Source organism: Bombina bombina, chromosome 4 (genome assembly GCF_027579735.1).
Source record: "Bombina bombina isolate aBomBom1 chromosome 4, aBomBom1.pri, whole genome shotgun sequence".
Taxonomy (NCBI): domain Eukaryota; kingdom Metazoa; phylum Chordata; class Amphibia; order Anura; family Bombinatoridae; genus Bombina; species Bombina bombina.
In genome coordinates, this window is record NC_069502.1 from 788,281,772 (window position 1) to 788,296,831 (window position 15,060).

General features: G+C 38.3%; 1 protein-coding gene across 1 annotated transcript in view; it reads left to right on the forward strand.

The window, feature by feature from the left end:
* Positions 1-15,060, forward strand: part of IGF2R (insulin like growth factor 2 receptor) — a gene marked incomplete in the record, with an annotated part of 598,770 nt that overhangs the window by 141,749 nt on the left and 441,961 nt on the right.

Consider the following 15,060-nt stretch of genomic DNA (forward strand, 5'->3'; position numbering starts at 1 on the left):
TTTTTATTGTAATCATAAAAAAGTTGTTATAGTTAGCGAACTGATGTGGAGATAGAGATGCACCAACATACGCTATGGTTCAAAAACCCATCATTGCTACAAGGTGGGTTTATTTGATTTTTAACATAAATATTGTAATAATTTCATATTTATTATTCAAGAATACATCATTTAGCACTGATACCAATGTATTTTTTCTGTGTGCGGGCTTGATACCGCTTGTGTGCGGCACTATATATATGTGTATATATATGTGTATATGTGTGTGTGTGTATATATATATATATATAATTAGTTTCCGATCAATACAGCTGAAGAAGAGACCCGAAATATATAATTCTATATTGGAAAACCTGAGATAACCACCAAATAATATTTCCATCTCAGGGTGCACAGGGGGGGACATCAGTTTAATGAATCAATATAAGTAAAGAAAGAAAAATATAGCTAAAACGGAAAAGCCAGAAAAAAGGATGCCCTAGCCAGCACATTCCTTATAAATAAAGTATAAAATGCACAGATAATCAGCATGTGAGGAAGAATCTTAGTCCACACAAATCAAGGTAATTGAATGTACAAAATAATCTTACTAAATTTATTAATTACCAACTTCTAAAATTAATTATGAAAATACAGTACAACTTAAATATATTTAAACCCCCCCCCCCCACCTATGACTATAATAGTATGGGGCCCCAAAGTACAATAATACGTCTATTAGAGATAAACAATATATATACTGACTATTATAAAGTCATAAAGTTTAGCCATAAATAAATGCAATAAGTTCCAAGATATTAGTAGATTATTCATCCAGTAATAAAAACACCTTAATCAGAATATAGTGTTTAACAAAGTATCCATAATGGGATGTACTTGGATGCAAAATTGTGTTTATTATAACATCTAATTCATACAGTTCAGACTCATACAGCAGGTTCCAAGCTTGATGACTGAAAATATGGTTGCGTTTTTCCCAAAATCGATCTCAACCGTTAGTATTGCTCACAGTCATGGGGTTAATTGGCATATGTCACATAGAGGTGGTTATAGTTCAGAGTAGTTCATGCAGATTACAGCAGTTTGTGCGGGTTTAAGCAGTAAGCAACTATGGCAGTCAAAAGAGCGGTGTTACAGTCCTAGTGTATGCAACGTGAAGCAGGCAAAGGATACAGCACAGTTGATGCATTGAAGAGATAACTGCTTTCCGGGTGCTCCTACTGAGTAATTCCCTCGCCTAAGGAACCCCTACTTCTCACCACTTCCAGATGTCCATATGTTCACCAGCTGCTGCTTGTCGCATACCCGTTCGATGTCTTACTCCGGAACTTCGTGTTAAGTGTGAATACATGGCTCGGCGTGGGCCATCCGAGTAAACAGAAGTCTGTTTCAACACCGTCCTTGGCCAAGTTAGGATGCCTAACTAGTCCGGATCGCAGGATAGCATTCCATAGAGGTGGGGTAAGACATTGAACGGGTCAGCGACAAGTAGCAGCCTGTGAACATACATATATATTTCTTTCATGTAATCGGCAAGAGTCCATGAGCAAGTGACGTATGGGATATACATTCCTACCAGGAGGGGCAAAGTTTCCCAAACCTCAAAATGCCTATAAATACACCCCTCACCACACCCACAATTCAGTTTTTACAAACCTTGCCTCCTATGGAGGTGGTGAAGTAAGTTTGTGCTAAGATTTCTACGTTGATATGCGCTTCTCAGCATTTTGAAGCCTGATTACTCTGAGTACAGTGAATGTCAGAGGGATGTGGAGGGAGTATCACCTATTGAATGCAATGGTTTTCCTCACGGGGATCTATTTCATAGGTTCTCTGTTATCAGTCGTAGAGATTCATCTCCTACCTCCCTTTTCAGATCGACGATATACTCGAATACTCCATTACCTCTACTGGTAACTGTTTCAGTACTGGTTTGGCTATCTGCTATATGTGGATGGGTGTCTTCTGGTAAGTATGTTTTCATTATTTAAGACACACTCAGCTATGGTTTGGCACTTTATGTATTTATATAAAGTTCTAAATATATGTATTGTACTTATATTTGCCATGATTCAGGTTTCAGTATATTTCCTTTTGCAGACTGTCAGTTTCATATCTGGGAAATGCATTTTTTAGGAAAATGTATTTCTTACCTGGGGTATAGTCTTTTTTCAATTGACTGTCATTTTCAAATTCGCGGGCAGAATTAGGCTTGCGAGGCCGCAAAATACTAAAGTTTATTGCGTCATTCAAATTACGTTCGTTGACGCAAATTCATCATTTCCGGCATCTTAGTTGACGCCGGTTCCTTTCACAAGGTTGCGTCATCTATGACGCAAGTGTGTCGGTTCCGGACGTTTTTGGCGCCAAAAAATATTTTTCTTTCATGTAATTAGCAAGAGTCCATGAGCTAGTGACGTATGGGATATACATTCCTACCAGGAGGGGCAAAGTTTCCCAAACCTCAAAATGCCTATAAATACACCCCTCACCACACCCACAAATCAGTTTTACAAACTTTGCCTCCCGTGGAGGTGGTGAAGTAAGTTTGTGCTAGATTCTACGTTGATATGCGCTCCGCAGCAGGTTGGAGCCCGTTTTTCCTCTCAGCGTGCAGTGAATGTCAGAGGGATGTGAAGAGAGTATTGCCTATTTGAATTCAATGATCTCCTTCTACGGGGTCTATTTCATAGGTTCTCTGTTATCGGTCGTAGAGATTCAGCTCTTACCTCCCTTTTCAGATCGACGATATACTCTTATATATACCATTACCTCTACTGATTCTCGTTTCAGTACTGGTTTGGCTTTCTACTACATGTAGATGAGTGTCCTGGGGTAAGTAAGTCTTATTTTTGTGACACTCTAAGCTATGGTTGGGCACTTTTATATAAAGTTCTAAATATTTGTGTTTAAACATTTATTTGCCTTGATTCAGGATGTTCAATATTCCTTATTTCAGACAGTCAGTTTCACTATGTGGGATAATGCATTTGAATAATCAATTTTTTTCTTACCTTAAAATTTGACTTTTTTCCCTGTGGGCTGTTAGGCTCGCGGGGGCTGAAAATGCTTCATTTTATTGCGTCATTCTTGGCGCTGACTTTTTTGGCGCAAAAAAATTTCTTTGTTATTTCCGGCGTCATACTTGTCACCGGAAGTTGCGTCATTTTTTGACGTTTTTGCGCCAAAAGTGTCGGCGTTACCGGATGTGGCGTCATTTTTGGAGCTAAAAGCATTTAGGCGCCAAATAATGTGGGTGTCTTTTTTGGCGCTAAAAAATATGGGCGTCATTATTGTCTCCACATTATTTAAGTCTCATTGTTTATTTGCTTCTGGTTGCTAGAAGCTTGTTCACTGGCATTTTTTCCCATTCCTGAAACTGTCATTTAAGGAATTTGATCAATTTTGCTTTATATGTTGTTTTTTCTATTACATATTGCAAGATGTCTCAGATTGACCCTGAATCTGAAGATACTTCTGGAAAATCGCTACCTGATGCTGGATCTACCAAAGTTAAGTGTATTTGCTGTAAACTTGTGGTATCTGTTCCTTCAGCTGTTGTTTGTAATGAATGTCATGACAAACTTGTTAATGCAGATAATATTTCCTTTAGTAATGTTACATTACCTGTTGCTGTTCCATCAACATCTAATACTCCTGTTCCTGTTAACATAAGAGATTTTGTTTCTAAATCCATTAAGAAGGCTATGTCTGTTATTCCTCCTTCTAGTAAACGTAAAAGGTCTTTTAAAACTTCTCATTTTTCAGATGAATTTTTAAATGAACATCATCATTCTGATTCTGATAATGATTCCTCTGGTTCAGAGGATTCTGTTTCAGAGGTTGATGCTGATAAATCTTCATATTTATTCAAAATGGAATTTATTCGTTCTTTGCTTAAAGAAGTCTTAATTGCATTAGAAATAGAGGAATCTGGTCCTCTTGATACTAAATCTAAACGTTTAAATAAGGTTTTTAAATCTCCTGTAGTTATTCCAGAAGTTTTTCCTGTCCCTGATGCTATTTCTGAAGTAATTTCCAGGGAATGGAATAATTTGGGTAATTCATTTACTCCTTCTAAACGTTTTAAGCAATTATATCCTGTGCCATCTGACAGATTAGAGTTTTGGGACAAAATCCCTAAGGTTGATGGGGCTATCTCTACTCTTGCTAAACGTACTACTATTCCTACGGCAGATAGTACTTCCTTTTAAGGATCCTTTAGATAGGAAAATTGAATCCTTTCTAAGAAAAGCTTACTTATGTTCAGGTAATCTTCTTAGACCTGCTATATCTTTAGCGGATGTTGCTGCAGCTTCAACTTTTTGGTTGGAAGCTTTAGCGCAACAAGTAACAGATCATAATTCTCATAGCATTGTTAATCTTCTTTAACATGCTAATAATTTTATTTGTGATGCCATGTTTGATATCATTAGGGTTGATGTCAGGTATATGTCTCTAGCTATTTTAGCTAGAAGAGCTTTATGGCTTAAAACTTGGAATGCTGATATGTCTTCCAAGTCAACTTTGCTTTCCCTTTCTTTCTAGGGTAATAAATTATTTGGTTCACAGTTGGATTCTATTATTTCAACTGTTACTGGGGGGAAAGGTACTTTTTTACCACAGGATAAAAAATCTAAAGGTAAATTTAGGTCTAATAATCGTTTTCGTTCCTTTCGTCACAATAAGGAACAAAAGCCTGATCCTTCCCCTACAGGAGCGGTATCAGTTTGGAAACCATTTCCAGTCTGGAATAAATCCAAGCCTTTTAGAAAGCCAAAGCCAGCTCCCAAGTCAACATGAAGGTGCGGCCCTCATTCCAGCCCAGCTGGTAGGGGGCAGATTACGATTTTTCAAAGAAATTTGGATCAATTCGATTCACAATCTTTGGATTCAGAACATTGTTTCACAAGGGTACAGAATAGGCTTCAAGATAAGGCCTCCTGCAAGAAGATTTTTTCTTTCCCGTGTCCCAGTAAATCCAGTGAAGGCTCAAGCATTTCTGAAATGTGTTTCAGATCTAGAGTTGGCTGGAGTAATTATGCCAGTTCCAGTTCTGGAACAGGGGCTGGGGTTTTAGTCAAATCTCTTCATTGTACCAAAGAAGGAGAATTCCTTCAGACCAGTTCTGGATTTAAAAATATTGAATCATTATGTAAGGATACCAAAATTCAAAATGGTAACTATAAGGACTATTCTGCCTTTTATTCAGCAAGGGCATTATATGTCCACAATAGATTTACAGGATGCATATCTGCATATTCCGATTCATCCAGATCACTATCAGTTTCTGAGATTCTCTTTCCTAGACAAGCATTACCAGTTTGTGGCTCTGCCGTTTGGCCTAGCAACAGCTCCAAGGATTTTTACAAAGGTTCTCGGTGCCCTTCTGTATGTAATCAGAGAACAGGATATTGTGGTATTTCCTTATTTGGACGATATCTTGGTACTTGCTCAGTCTTCACATTTAGCAGAATCTCATACGAATCGACTTGTATTGTTTCTTCAAGAACATGGTTGGAGGATCAATTTACCAAAAAGTTCATTGATTCCTCAGACAAGGGTAACCTTTTTAGGTTTCCAGATAGATTCAGTGTCCATGACTCTGTCTTTGACAGACAAGAGGCGTCTAAAATTGGTTTCAGCTTGTCGAAACCTTCAGTCTCAATCATTCCCTTCGGTAGCCTTATGCATGGAAATTCTAGGTCTTATGACTGCTGCATCGGACGCATTCCCCTTTGCTCGTTTTCACATGCGACCTCTTCAGCTCTGTATGCTGAACCAGTGGTGCAGGGATTATACAAAGATATCTCAATTAATATCTTTAAAACCGATTGTACGACACTCTCTGACGTGGTGGACAGACCACCATCGCTTAGTTCAGGGGGCTTCTTTTGTTCTTCCGACCTGGACTGTGATTTCAACAGATGCAAGTCTGACAGGTTGGGGAGCTGTATGGGGGTCTCTGACAGCACAAGGGGTTTGGGAATCTCAGGAGGTGAGATTACCAATCAACATTTTGTAACTCCGTGCAATTTTCAGAGCTCTTCAGTCATGGCCTCTTCTAAAGAGAGAGTCGTTCATTTGTTTTCAGACGGACAATGTCACATCCGTGGCATATGTTAATCATCAAGGAGGGACTCACAGTCCTCTGGCTATGAAAGAAGTATCTCGAATACTGGTATGGGCGGAATCCAGCTCCTGTCTAATTTCTGCGGTTCATATCCCAGGTATAGACAATTGGGAAGCGGATTATCTCAGTCGCCAAACGTTACATCCGGCGAATGGTCTCTTCACCCAGAGGTATTTCTTCAGATTGTTCAAATGTGGGGACTTCCAGAAATAGATCTGATGGCTTCTCATCTAAACAAGAAACTTCCCAGGTATCTGTCCAGATCCAGGGATCCTCAGGCGGAGGCAGTGGATGCATTGTCACTTCCTTGGAAGTATCATCCTGCCTATATCTTTCCGCCTCTAGTTCTTCTTCCAAGAGTGATTTCCAAATTTCTAAAGGAGTGCTCGTTTGTTCTGCTGGTGGCTCCAGCATGGCCTCACAGGTTTTGGTATGCGGATCTTGTCCGGATGGCCACTTGCCAACCGTGGACTCTTCCATTAAGACCAGACCTTCTATCTCAAGGTCCTTTTTTCCATCAGGATCTCAAATCCTTAAATTTGAAGGTATGGAGATTGAACGCTTGATTCTCAGTCATAGAGGTTTTTCTGACTCTGTGATTAATACTATGTTACAGGCTCGTAAATCTGTATCTAGGAAGATATATTATCGAGTCTGGAAGATTTACATTTCTTGGTGTTTTTCTCATCATTTATCTTGGCATTCTTTTAAAATTCCTAGAATTTTACAGTTTCTTCAGGATGGTTTGGATAAAGGTTTGTCTGCAAGTTAGTGCTAGAAGAGTTTCTGAATTATCTGCTCTTTCTTGTGAGTCTCCTTTTCTGATTTTTCATCAGGATAAGGCGGTGTTGGGAACTTCTTTTAAATTTTTACCTAAGGTTGTGAATTCTAACATTAGTAGAGAAATTGTGGTTCCTTCATTGTGTCCTAATCCTAAGAATTCTAAGGAAAGATTGTTGCATTCTTTGGATGTAGTTAGAGCTTTGAAATATTATGTTGAAGCTACTAAAAATTTCCGAAAGACTTCTAGTCTATTTGTTATCTTTTCCGGTTCTAGGAAAGGTCAGAAGGCCTCTGTTATTTCTTTGGCGTCTTGGTTAAAGTCTTTGATTCATCATGCTTATGTCGAGTCGGGTAAAACTCCGCCTCAAAGGATTACAGCTCATTCTACTAGGTCAGTTTCTACTTCCTGGGCGTTTAGGAATGAAGCTTCGGTTGATCAGATTTGCAAAGCAGCGACTTGGTCTTCTTTGCATACTTTTACTAAATTCTACCATTTTGATGTGTTTTCTTCTTCTGAAGCAGTTTTTGGTAGAAAAGTACTTCAGGCAGCTGTTTCAGTTTGATTCTTCTGCTTATAATTTCAGTTTTTTTCATTATAAGATTTAAACTTTGTTTTGGGTGTGGATTATTTTCAGCGGAATTGGCTGTCTTTATTTTATCCCTCCCTCTCTAGTGACTCTTGCGTGGAAGATCCACATCTTGGGTATTCATTATCCCATACGTCACTAGCTCATGGACTCTTGCTAATTACATGAAAGAAAACATAATTTATGTAAGAACTTACCTGATAAATTAATTTCTTTCATATTAGCAAGAGTCCATGAGGCCCACCTTTTTTTGTGGTGGTTGTGATTTTTTTTTTGTATAAAGCACAATTATTCCAATTCCTTATTTTTTTTATGCTTTCGCACTTTTTTCTTATCACCCCACTTCTTGGCTATTCGTTAAACTGATTTGTGGGTGTGGTGAGGGGTGTATTTATAGGCATTTTGAGGTTTGGGAAACTTTGCCCCTCCTGGTAGGAATGTATATCCCATACGTCACTAGCTCATGGACTCTTGCTAATATGAAAGAAATGAATTTATCAGGTAAGTTCTTACATAAATTATGTTTTTCTGTTTGTTGTGCGTCATACTTGGCGCCAAATATTTTCATTATTTAAAAACCCCATTCCTATATGCATCTTGCCTTTTTATCAGAGGGCTATGCTGTTTGCATTTTTTTCCATTCCTGAAACTGCCATATAAGGAAATTGATAATTTTGCTTTATATGTTGTTTTTTTCTCTTACATTTGTAAGATGTCTCAATCTGATCCTGTCTCAGAAATCACTGTTGGAACCCTGCGACCTGATAACGGTTCTACCAAAGCTAAGTGCATTTGTTGTAAACTTGTGGAGGTTATACCTCCAGCTGTGGTTTGTAATAGTTGTCATGATAAACTTTTATATGCAGAGAATGTATCCATCAGTAGTAGTTCATTACCTGTTGCTGTTCCCTCAACATCTAATGCACAAGATATACCTGTAAATTTAAAAGAATTTATTTCTGATTCTATTGAGAAGGCTTTGTCTGCTTTTCTGCCTTCTAATAAACGTAAAAGGTCTTTTAAAACTTCTCATAAGGTTGATGAAATTTCAAATGACCAGCAACATACTGAATTATCCTTCTCTGATGAGGATCTATCTGATTCAGAAGATCCTGCCTCAGATATTGACACTGACAAATCCTCTTATTTAAAATAGAGTATATTCGTTCTTTGATAAAAGAAGTGTTGATTACGTTAGATATGGAGGAAACTAGTCCTCTTAGTAAACGTTTAAATTTACTTTAGGAAACTAGTAAACGTTTAAATTAGTTTAGAAACCTCCTGTGGTTATTCCAGAGGTTTTTCCAGTTCCTGAGGCTATTTCTGATACGATTTCTAAGGAATGGAATAGACCTGGTACTTCTTTTTTTTACCTTCTTCAAGGTTTAAAAGATTGTATCCTTTGCCAGCAGTTAGATTGGAGTTTTGGGAAAAGATCCCCAAGGTTGATGGGGCTATCTCTACTCTTGCTAAGCGTACTACTATTCCTACGGAAGATAGTACTTCTTTTAAAGATCCTTTAGATAGGAAACTTGAATCTTATCTAAGGAAAGCTTATTTATATTCAGGTCATCTTCTTAGGCCTGCAATTTCTTTGGCTGATGTTGCAGCTGCTTCAACTTTTTGGTTGGAAACTTTATCGCAAAAAGAATCGGATCATGATTTGTCTAGCATTGTTAAGTTGATTCAACATACTAATAATTTCATTTGTGATGCCATTTTTGATATTAAAATTTATGTTAAATCTATGTCTTTAGCTATTTTAGCTAGAAGAGCTTTGTGACTCAAATCTTGGAATGCTGATATGACTTCTAAGTCCAGATTGCTATCTCTTTCTTTCCAAGGTAATACATTATTTGGTTCTCAGTTGGATTCAATCATTTCAACTGTCACTAGGGGGAAGTGAGTTTTTTTTCCTCCGGTATAAAAGACCTAAGGGTAAATCTAAAGCAAAATAAGGAACAGAAACCTAATCCTTCCCCCAAGGAATCTGCTTTCAATTGGAAGCCTTCTTCAAATTGGAATAAATCCAAGCCATTTAAGAGATCAAAACCAGCCCCCAAGTCTGCATGAAGGTGTGACCCTCATTCCAGCTCAGCTGGTAGGGGGCAGATTAAAATTTTTCAAAGATGTTTGGATCAATTTGGTCAAAAATCATTGGATTCAGAGTATTGTCTCTCAGGGGTACAGAATAGGATTCAGAGTAAGACCGCCTGTGAGAAGATTTTTTTCTCTCACGCATTCCGGCAAACCCAGTAAAGGCTCAGGCTTTCCTGAAGTGTGTTCCAGACCTGGAGTTTTCAGGGGTAATCATGCCAGTTCCGTTTCCGGAACAGGGTCTGGGGTTTTATTCAATTCCATTCATTGTCCCAAAGAAAGAAAATTCATTCAGACCAGTTTTGAATCTAAAGATTTTGAATCGATATGCAAGAGTACCAACTTTCAAAATGGTAACTATAAGGACTATTCTGCCTTTTGTTCAGCAAGGGCATTGTATGTCCACAATAGACAGGATGCATATCTTCATATTCCGATTTATCCAGATCACTATCAGTTCCTGAGATTCTCTTTTCTTAACAAGCATTATCAATTTGTTGCTCTTCCTTTTGGCCTAGCGACAGCTCCAAGAATCTTTTCAAAGGTTCTTGGATGCCCTACTGTCTGTAATCAGAGAGCAGGGTTTTGCGGCATTTCCTTATTTGGACGATATCTTGGTACTTGCTCAGTCTTTACGTTCTGCAGAATCTCACACGAATCAACTAGTGTTGTTTCTTCGAAGACATGGTTGGAGGATCAATTTACCAAAAAGTTATTTGATTCCTCAGACAAAGGTAGCCTTTTTAGGTTTCCAGATAGATTCAGTGTCCATGACTTTGTCTCTAACAGACGTTTGAAATTGGTTGCAGCCTGTCGGAACCTTCAGTCTCAGTCATTTCCTTCAGTAGCTATGTGCATGGAAGTTTTCAGTCTCATGACTGCAGCATCGGACGAGATTTTTGCTTGTTTTCATATGAGACCTCTCCAGCTTTGTATGCTGAACCAATGGTGCAGGGATTATACAAGGATATCACAATTAATATCCTTAAATCCCAATTTTCAACTTTCTCTGACTTGGTGGTTAGATCACCATTGTATAATTTTAGGGGCCTCTTTCGTTTGTCCATCCTGGACTGTGATCACAACAGATGCGAGTCTTTCAGGTTGGGGAGCTGTTTGGGGATTTCTGACAGCACAAGGGGTTTGGAAATCTCAAGAGGCGAGATTACCAATCAATATTTTGGAACTCCGTGCAATTCTCAGGGCTCTTCAGTTTTAGCCTCTGTTAAAGAGAGAACCGTTCATTTGTTTTCAGACAGTCAATATCACAACAGTGGCATATGTCAATCATCAGGGTGGGACTCACAGTCCTCAAGCAATGAAAGAAGTATCTCAGATACTTGTTTGGGCGGAATCCAGCTCCTGTCTAATTTCTGCAGTTCATATCCCAGGTATAGACAATTGGGAAGCGGATTACCTTAGTCGTCAGACTTTACATCCGGAAGAATGGTCTCTCCACCCAGATGTGTTTTCTCAAATTGTTCAGATGTGGGGACTTCCAGAAATAGATCTGATGGCATCTCATCTAAACAAAAAAATTCCCAGGTACCTGTCTAGGTCCAGGGATCCTCAGACGGAAGCAGTGGATGCATTGACACTTCCTTGGTGTTATCAACCTGCTTATATTTTCCCGCCTCTAGTTCTTCTTCCAAGAGTGATCTCCAAAATCATCATGGAGCAATCGTTTGTGCTGCTGATGGCTCCAGCATGGCCACATAGGTTTTGGTATGCGGATCTTGTTCGGATGTCCAGTTTCCAACCTTGGCCACTTCCATTAAGGCTAGACCTTTTTATCTCAAGGTCCGTTTTTCCATCAGGATCTCAAATCATTAAATTTTGAAGGTATGGAAATTGAATGCTTAGTCATAGAGATTTCTCTGACTCAGTGATTAATACTATGTTGCAGGCTCGTAAATCTGTTTCTAGAAAGATTTATTATCGAGTTTGGAAGACTTAAATTTCATGGTGTTCTTCTCATAAATTCTCTTGGCATTCTTTCAGAATTCCTAGAATTTTACAGTTTCTTCAGGATGGTTTGGATAAAGGTTTGTCTGCAAGTTCCTTGAAAGGACACATTTCTGCTCTTTCTGTTTTATTCCACAGAAAATTGCTAAACTTCCTGATATTCATTGTTTTGTGCAGGCTTTGGTTCGTATCAAGCCTGTCATTAAATCAGTCACTCCTCTTTGGAGTTTTAATTTAGTTTTAAAGGCTTTACAGGCTCCTCCGTTTGAGCCTATGCATTCTTTGGACATTAAACTACTTTCTTGAAAAGTGTTGTTTCTTTTGGCCATCTCTTCTGCTAGAAGAGTTTCTGAATTATCCGCTCTCTCTTGTGAATCTCCTTTTCTGATTTTTCATCAGGATAAGGCGGTTTTGCGGACTTCATTTAAATTCTTAACTAAGGTTGTGAATTCTAACAACATTAATAGAGAAATTGTTGTGTTGTCCCTTCCTTGTGTCCTAATCCTAAGAATTCTTTGGAGAGATTCTTACATTCTTTGGATGTGGTAAGAGCTTTGAAATATGTTGAAGCTACTAAAGATTTAGCAAGAGTCCATGAGCTAGTGACGTATGGGATATACATTCCTACCAGGAGGGGCAAAGTTTCCCAAACCTCAAAATGCCTATAAATACACCCCTCACCACACCCACAAATCAGTTTTACAAACTTTGCCTCCTATGGAGGTGGTGAAGTAAGTTTGTGCTAGATTCTACGTTGATATGCGCTCCGCAGCAGGTTGGAGCCCGGTTTTCCTCTCAGCGTGCAGTGAATGTCAGAGGGATGTGAGGAGAGTATTGCCTGTTTGAATTCAATGAACTCCTTCTACGGGGTCTATTTCATAGGTTCTCTGTTATCGGTCGTAGAGATTTATCTCTTACCTCCCTTTTCAGATCGACGATATACTCTTATATACCATTACCTCTGCTGATTTTCGTTTCAGTACTGGTTTGGCTTTCTACAAACATGTAGATGAGTGTCATGGGGTAAGTAAGTCTTATTTTCTGTGACACTCTAAGCTATGGTTGGGCACTTTTATATAAAGTTCTAAATATATGTATTCAAACATTTATTTGCCTTGACTCAGGATGTTCAACATTCCTTATTTTCAGACAGTCAGTTTCATATTTGGGATAATTCATTTGAATCAATCATTTTTCTTACCTTAAAAATTTGACTTTTTTTCCCTGTGGGCTGTTAGGCTCGCGGGGGCTGAAAATGCTTCATTTTATTGCGTCATTCTTGGCGCAGACTTTTTTGGCGCAAAAAATCTTTTCTGTTTCCGGCGTCATACGTGTCGCCGGAAGTTGCGTCATTTTTTGACGTTCTTTTGCGCCAAAAATGACGGCGTTCCGGATGTGGCGTCATTTTTGGCGCCAAAAGCATTTAGGCGCCAAATAATGTGGGCGTCTTATTGGCGCTAAAAAAAAAATATATATGGGCGTCGCTTTTGTCTCCACATTATTTAAGTCTCATTTTTCATTGCTTCTGGTTGCTAGAAGCTTGTTCCTTGGCATTTTTTCCCATTCCTGAAACTGTAATTTAAGGAATTTGATCAATTTTGCTTTATATGTTGTTTTTTCTCTTACATATTGCAAGATGTCTCACGTTGCATCTGAGTCAGAAGATACTTCAGGAAAATCGCTGTCTGGTGCTGGAACTACCAAAGCTAAGTGTATCTGCTGTAAACTTTTGGTAGCTGTTCCTCCAGCTGTTGTTTGTATTAATTGTCATGACAAACTTGTTAATGCAGATAATATTTCCTTTAGTAAAGTACCATTACCTGTTGCAGTTCCATCAACATCTAATGTTCAGAGTGTTCCTGATAACATAAGAGATTTTGTTTCTGAATCCATCAAGAAGGCTATGTCTGTTATTCCTCCTTCTAGTAAACATAAAAAAATCTTTTAAAACTTCTCGTTATACTGATGAATTTTTAAATGAACATCATCATTCTGATTCTAATGACTCTTCTGGTTCAGAGGGTTCTGTCTCAGAGGTTGATACTGATAAATCTTCATATTTATTTAAAATGGAATTTATTCGTTCTTTACTTAAAGAAGTACTAATTGCTTTAGAAATTGAGGATTCTGGTCCTCTTGATACTAAATCTAAACGTTTAGATAAGGTCTTTAAATCTCCTGTGGTTATTCCAGAAGTTTTTCCTGTTCCTGGTGCTATTTCTGAAGTAATTTCCAGAGAGTGGAATAATTTGGGTAATTCATTTACTCCTTCTAAACGTTTTAAGCAATTATATCCTGTGCCATCTGACAGATTAGAATTTTGGGACAAAATCCCTAAAGTTGATGGGGCTATTTCTACCCTTGCTAAACGTACTACTATTCCTACGGCAGATGGTACTTCGTTTAAGGATCCTTTAGATAGGAAAATTGAATCCTTTCTAAGAAAAGCTTATCTGTGTTCAGGTAATCTTCTTAGACCTGCTATATCATTGGCTGATGTTGCTGCAGCTTCAACTTTTTGATTGGAAACTTTAGCGCAACAAGTAACAGATCATGATTCTCATAATATTATTATTCTTCTTCAACATGCTAATAATTTTATCTGTGATGCCATTTTTGATATCAGAGTTGATGTCAGGTTTATGTCTCTAGCTATTTTAGCTAGAAGAGCTTTATGGCTTAAAACTTGGAATGCTGATATGTCTTCTAAATCAACTCTACTTTCCCTTTCTTTCCAGGGTAACAAATTATTTGGTTCTCAGTTGGATTCTATTATCTCAACTGTTACTGGTGGGAAAGGAACTTTTTTTACCACAGGATAAAAAATCTAAGGGTAAAAATAGGGCTAATAATCGTTTTCGTTCCTTTCGTTTCAACAAAGAACAAAAGCCTGATCCTTCATCCTCAGGAGCAGTTTCAGTTTGGAAACCATCTCCAGTCTGGAATAAATCCAAGCCTTCTAGAAAAGTAAAACCAGCTTCTAAGTCCACATGAAGGTGCGGCCCTCATTCCAGCTCAGCTGGTAGGGGGCAGGTTACGTTTTTTCAAAGAAATTTGGATCAATTCTGTTCACAATCTTTGGATTCAGAACATCGTTTCAGAAGGGTACAGAATTGGTTTCAAGATAAGACCTCCTGCAAAGAGATTTTTTCTTTCCCGTGTCCCAGTAAATCCAGTGAAAGCTCAAGCATTTCTGAAATGTGTTTCAGATCTAGAGTTGGCTGGAGTAATTATGCCAGTTCCAGTTCTGGAACAGGGGCTGGGGTTTTATTCGAATCTCTTCATTGTACCAAAGAAGGAGAATTCCTTCAGACCAGTTCTGGATCTAAAAATATTGAATCGTTATGTAAGGATACCAACATTCAAAATGGTAACTGTAAGGACTATCTTGCCTTTTGTTCAGCAAGGGCATTATATGTCCACAATAGATTTACAGGATGCATATCTGCATATTCCGATTCATCCAGATCACTATCAGTTCCTGAGATTCTCTTT